The sequence below is a fragment of the Elephas maximus genome, chromosome 21 (assembly GCF_024166365.1).
Source record: "Elephas maximus indicus isolate mEleMax1 chromosome 21, mEleMax1 primary haplotype, whole genome shotgun sequence".
In the NCBI taxonomy this organism is placed as follows: Eukaryota; Metazoa; Chordata; class Mammalia; order Proboscidea; family Elephantidae; genus Elephas; species Elephas maximus.
Window position 1 is genome coordinate 66,388,340 of NC_064839.1, and position 7,155 is coordinate 66,395,494.

The window sequence follows — 7,155 nt, forward strand, 5'->3', positions numbered from 1 at the left end:
GGGATAATAATAAACGACTGGGTAAAAAGAGGAAAGAATAACTATCCTGAAAACCTGAACTGAGTGAAAGTGTCAATTTCAACTGTTTAACTTTGTGGCTAGGGTAAAGCATGATGTCAACTCCAAAACAGAGACATATAAACCGGAAAAAAATGTTTCAGAAGTAACTAAGTCCATGTGTAAGTTGTTTAAGGAGTCATCAGCATGGAAATTGCCCTATTGGCTATTTCGAGTTTCCCAGATTTATTCTTGACCCATCCATATATACATTTTCCCTACCCATCTACTTTTGTGGAGTTTTACTCATAAGGCAACTATTCCACAGAAATATTTTGTTCACCTACTGTTTTCCCCTAAAAATCTCTAATTGTCAACGTGCTTAGATGTCTTGTCTCCTCTTACCTGTCTGTTCTGCATAAATTCTCTATCTAGCCTATCTTGACGTAGTTTCCACATTTCTCTTTGTCTTCTGTCTTCATCAGGATAATAACCAAGCCCAGCTGCTGAATAGGCAAACTCAGAATATTTGGAAATTTCCTTCAACTGAGATGAAAAAGTCAGGAATGTGAATAGTGAAATAATACCCTGTTACAATGATACTCTAATATAGTTATTTGTTTATGTGCTGGGTCACCTGACTGAGCTTTGTTTTCCTCAATATAAAGAGCTGGGTGGAATTTTTATTTCTACTTACCCTACAGTTGAGCAGAGTATCGAACGCACAGCTCATGTAAGGTGATTGTAAGATTTTGTTCAATGAGTATATTCGGAAAAGAGGCTAGAATGCAAGAATGTAAAATGATGGCCATATTTTATACCAACTGGCAGTTTTATCAAAAAATATATAATGTTCTACACTACAGCCTTCCCATCAGAACTGTGGTCGGCAGGCCAGCAGCCTCAATATCAGCTTGAAATGATTAGGAAGGCAACCGCGGTCTCATTCTACTGACTGAATTGTTGTTGTTGTTAGGTGCTGTGGAATCGGTTCCAACAACCCTGTGCACAGCAGAACAAAACGTGCCTGGTCCTGCACCATCGTCACAATCATTGTATGCGGAGCCTGTTGTTGCAGTCGCTGCGTCAATCTGTCTTGTTGAGGGTCTTCTTCTTTTTCACTGACCTTCTACTTTGCCAAGCATGATATCCTTCTCCAGGGACTAGACCCTCCTCATAACATGTCCAAAGTACATGAGATGGAGTCTCACCTTCCTTGCTGCTAAGGAGCATTCCGGCTGTACTTCCAAGACAGATTTGTTCATTTTTCTGGTAGTCCATGGTATGTTCATCATTCTTCCCCCAAACTACAATTCAAAGGTATCAATTCTTTCTCAGTCTTCTATATTCATTGTCAAGCTTTCACATGCATATGAGGCTATTGGAAATATGGGTTGGGTCAGGTGCACCCTAGTCTTCAGAGTGACATCTTTGCTTTTGAACACTTTAAAGAGGTTCTTTACAGCAGATTTGACCAATGCAACGCATCTTTTGATTTCTTGACTGCTGCTTCTGTGGGTGTTGATTTTGGATACAAGTGAAATGAAATCCTTGACAGCTTCAATCTTTTCTCCATTTACCATGATTTTGCTTACTGGTCCAGTTGTGAGGATTTCTGTTTTCTTTATGTTGAGGTGCAATCCATATTGAAGTCTTTGATCTTCATCAGTAAGTGTTTCAAGTCCTCTTCACTTTCAGCAAGCAAAGTTGTGTCTTCTGCATAAAGCAGGTTGTTAATAAGTCTTCCTCCAATCTTGATACTGTATTCTTTGTATTGACCAGCTTCTTCAATTATTTGCTCAGCATACAGATTGAATAAATATGGTGAGGGAATACAACCCTGATGCACACCATTTCTCACTTTAAACCATGCTGTATCCCCTTGTATTGTTGGAACGACTTCCTCTTGGTCTATGCACAGATTCCTCATGAGCACAAGTAAGTATTCTGGAATTCCCATTCTCTGCAGTGTTACCCATAATTTGTTATAATCCTTATAGTCAAATGCCTTTGCAGAGTCAAGAAAACACAGATAAACATCTTTCTGGCATTCTCTGCATTCAGCATAGACCCATCAGACATTAACAATGATATTCCTCATTGTATGTCCTCTTCTGAATCCAGCTTCAATTTCTGGCAGTTCCTATTGATGTACTGGAACAACTGCTTCTGAATTATTTTCAGCAAACTTGTACTTGGTGCGTTATTAATGATATTGTTTGATAATTTCATCATTCTGTTGATCACCTTTCTTTGGGATGGGCACAAATATGGATCCCTTACAGTTGGTTGGCCAGGTAGCTGTCTTCCAAGTTTCTTGGCATGGACTGGTGAGCACTTCCAGTGCTACATCCGTTTGTTGAAACATCTGAATTGGTATTCTGTCAATCCCTGGAGCTTTGTTTTTTGCCAGTGCCTTTAGTGCAGCTTGGACCTTTTCCTTCATTGCCGTTTTTTCTTGGTCAAATGCTACCTCCTGAAATGGTTGAAAGTTGACCAACTCCTTTTGGCACAATGACTCTGTATTCCTTCCTTTTTCTCTAGATGCTTCCTGCATCATTCAATATTTTCCTCTAGAATCCTTCAATATTGCAATTCGAGGCTTGATTTTTTTCTTCAGTTCTTTCAGTTTGAAAATGCTGAGGATATTCTTTCCTTTTGGTTTCCTAACTCCAGGTCTTTCCACACTTCATTATAAAACTTTGTGTTCTCAAGCAGCCTTTTGAAATCTTCTGTTCAGCTCTTTTACTTTATTCTTTGTTCGGTTCACTTTACCTACTGTACTTTTAAGAGCAAGGCTCAAATTCTCTTCTGACAGTAATTTTGGTCTTTTCTTTCATTCCATCTTTTTAAATGACTTCTGGCTTTCTTCATGTGTGATGTCCTGATGTCATCCCACAACTCATCTGGTCTTTGGCCAATAGTGTTCAATGAGTCAAATCTATTCTTGAGATGGTCTCCAAATTCAGGTGGATCATACTCAAGGTCATATTTTGACTCTTGTGGAATTGCTCTAATTTTCTTCAGCTTAACTTGAAATTACCTGTTAGGAATTGATAGTCTGTTCTGCATTTGACCCTAGCCTTGTTCTGACTTATGATATTGAGCTTTTCTATCTTCTCTTTCCACAGATGTAATCAATTTGATTCCTGTGTATTTTATCTGAGAGGTTTACATGCATAGTCACATTTATATTGCTGAAAAAGGGTATTTGCAGTGAAGAAGTTATTGATCTTGCAAAATTCTATCATGCACTCTCTGGCATCATTTCTGTTACCAGGACCATATTTTCCAACTACTAATCCTTTTTTGTTTCCAACTTTCACATTCCAATTGTCAGTAATTATCAGTGTATCTAGATTGCATGTTTGATCAATTTCAGACTGCAGAAATTTGTATAAGTCTTCAATTTCTTCATGTTTGGCCTTAGTGGTTGGTGTGTAAATCTGAGTAATAGTCATATTAATTAGTCTTCCTTGTAGGTGTATGGATATTATCCTATCACTGACATTATTGTATTTCCAGACAGGTTTTGAAATGTTCCTTTCGACGATGAATGCAATGCTGTTCCTGTTCAATTTGTCATTCTGGCATAGTAGACTATATGATTGATTCAAAATGGCCAATAACAGTCCATTTCAACTCACTAATGCCTAGGATATCCATGCCTATGCATTCCATTTCATTTTTGTTGACTATACTCATACTTTGTACATTCCACATTCCAATTATTAATGGATATTTGCAGTAGTATCTTCACATTTTTAGCTGTGCCACATTAGCAAATGAAGGTCCTGAAAGCTTGACTCCATCCATGTCGTTAAGATTGACTCTACTTTGAGGCCACTTCATGTCTGTCAGTTTGTCATACTGTGGTGTCTTGCATGTTGCTGTCATACTGGGAGCTTTGTCACCAATATTTCATATACCAGCAGGGTCACTCTCGATGGAAAGGTTTCAGCTGAGCCTCCAGACTAAGACAGATTAGGAAGAATGACCTCGCGACTTCTGAAAAAATCGGCCTGTGAAAACTTTTTGACTAGCACCAGAAGATGCTCCCTTCAGGTTGGAAGGCACTCAAAATATGACTGGGGAAGAGCTGCCCCCTAAAAATAGAGTCAACTTTAATGATGGGGATAGAGTCACACTTTTGAGACCTTCATTCGCTGATGTGGCACAACTCAAAATGGGAATAGCTGCAAACATCCTTAAATAATCGGAATGTGGACTACATGAAGCATGAATCTAAGAAGACTGGAAGTCATCAAAAATGAAATGGAACATGCAGACATTGTTATCCTAGGCATTAGTGGCCTGAAATGGGCTGGTATTGGCCATTTTGAATTGGACAATCATGTGGCCTACTCTGTTGGGAATGAAAAGGTGAAGAGGAATGGCGTTGCATTCACTATCACAAATAACATTTTGAGATCTATCCTGAAGTACAGCTCTGGCAGTGATAGGATAATATCCATAGGCCTACAAGGGAGACCAGTTAATAGGATAATTATTCAAATTTACACACCAACCACTAAGGCCAAAGATGAAGAAATTGAAGATTTTTACCAACTTCTGCAGTCTGCAATTGATCAAACATGCAATTAAGATGTTGATAACTACTGACAAATGGAATGTAAAAATTGGAAACAAAGAAGAAGGATTAGTAGTTGGACAATATGGCCTTGGTGATAGAAATCATGTCAGAGATGGCATGATAGAACTTTGCAAGACTAATGACTTCTTATTGCAAATACCTTTTTTCAACAACATAAATGGCAACTATTCACAGGGACCTTGCCAGATGGAATACTCAGGAATCAAATCAACTACATTTGTGGAAAGAGAGATAGAAAAGCTCTATATCAGAGTCAGAACAAGGCCAGGGACTAACTTTGGAACAGATCATCAGTTGCTCATATGCAAGTTCAAGCTGAAGTTGAAGAAAATTAGAACGAGAGCCAAAGTGCGATTTGAGTATATCCCACCTGAATTTCGAGACCATCTCAAGAATAGATTTAATTCATTGAACACTAATGACTGAAGACCAGACAAGCTGTGGAATGACATCAGGGACATCATACACAACTAAAGTAAAAGGACATTAAAAAGAAAGAAAAGACCAAAATGGGTGTCAGAAGAGAGTCTGACACTTGACCTTGAACATACAGTAGCTAAGGGGAAAGGAAGAAATGATGAAGTAAAAGCTGAACCCAAGATTTCAAAGGACAGCTGGGGAACAAACTAAGGTATTATAATGAAATCTGCAAAGAGCTGGAGACAGAAAACCAAAAGGGAACACACTTGGCACTTCTCAAGCTGTAAAAACTGAAGTGAAAACTAAAGCCTCAAGTTGTAATATTGAAGGATTCTTTGGGGAAAATATTGAACGATGCAGGAAGCATCAAAAGAAGATGGAAGGAATACACAGAGCCACTGTACCAAAAAGAACTGGTCAACGTTCAACCACTTCAGGAGGTAGCATATGATCAAGAACCAATGGTACTGAAGGAAGAGGTCCAAGCTGCACTAAAGGCATTGGTGAAAAACAAAGTTCCCAGAATTGACAGAATACCAATTCAGATGTTTCAACAAATGAATGCAACACTGGAAGGGCCTACTAGTCTACGCCAAGAAATCTGGAAGACAGCTACCTGGCCAAATGACTGTAAGAGATCCATATTTGTACCTTTTTCAAAGAAAGGTGATCCCACAGAATGTGAAATTATTGAAGAATATCACTAAGATCACAGCCAAGTAAAGTTTTGCTGAAGATCATTCAAAAGCAGTTGCAGCAAAACATAGGGAGGAAACAGCCAGAAATTCAAGTCACCCCAGAAGAAGATGTGGAACAAGGGATGTCACTGCTGATGTGGAACGAATCCTGGCTGAAAGCAGAGAATACTGGAAAGATGTTTACCTGTGTTTTCTTGAATATGCAAAGGCATTCGACTGAATCATAACAAATTGTGGATAACACTACAAAGAATGGGAACTCCAGAACACTTAATTGTGCTTATGAGGAACCTGTACTTAGGCCAAGAGGCAGTTGTTTGAACAGAACAAGGCAATACTGTGTAGCTTAAAGTCAAGAAAGGTGTGTGACAGGGTTGTATTTTTTCACCGTAGCTATTCAATCTGTATGCTGAGCAAATAATCAAAGCTGGACTATATGAAGAAGAACAGGGCATCAGGACTGGAAGACTTATTAACAACCTGTGATATGCAGATGATAAAACCTTTCTTGCTGAAAGCGAAGAGGACTTGAAGCACTTACTGATGAAGATCAAAGACCACAACCTTCAGCATGGATTACAACTCAACATAAAGAAAACAAAAATCCTCACAACTGGACCAATAAGCAACATCATGATAAATGGAGAAAAGATTGAATTTGTCAAGAATTTTGTTGTATCCACAATCAACACCCATGGAAACTGCAGTCAAGAAATCAAAGGACTCATTGCACTGGGCAAGTCTGCTGCCAAAGATATCTTTAAAGTATTCAAAAGCAAAGATGTCACTTTAAGGACTAAGCTGCCCCTAACTTAAAAAAAACTTAAGCCATGTGTTTTTCAGTCGCCTCATATGCATGTGAAAACTGGACAATGAATAAGGAAGACCGAAGAAGATTTGATGCCTTTAAATTATGGTGTTGGTGAAAAATATTGAATATACCATGGACTGCCAGAAGAATGAACAAATTTGTACTGAAAGAAGTACAGCCAAAATGCTTATTAGAAGCAAGGATGGCCAGAGTTCGTCTCACATACTTTGGAGATGTTATCAGGAAGGACCAATCTCTGGAGAAGGACATCATGCTTGGTAAAGGGTCAGAGAGAAAGACTCTGGAAGAGATGGATGACACAGCGGCTGCAACAGTGGGCTCAAGCATAACAATGATTGTCAGGATGGTGCAGAAGCAGGCAGTGTTACCTTCTGTTGTTCATAGGATCGCTACGGGTTGGAAATGACTGGATGACACCTAACAACAACTACTTTGAGGAGGCAGCTCTTGAAAGTTTTGAGTGACTTTCAACCTGCGGGGCTTATCTTCCAGCACTATATCAGAAAATGTTTTGCTGCTATTTGTAAGGTTCACTGGCCAATTTTTTCAGAAGTAGACACTAGATCCTTCTTCCTGGTCTCTCTTAGTCTGGA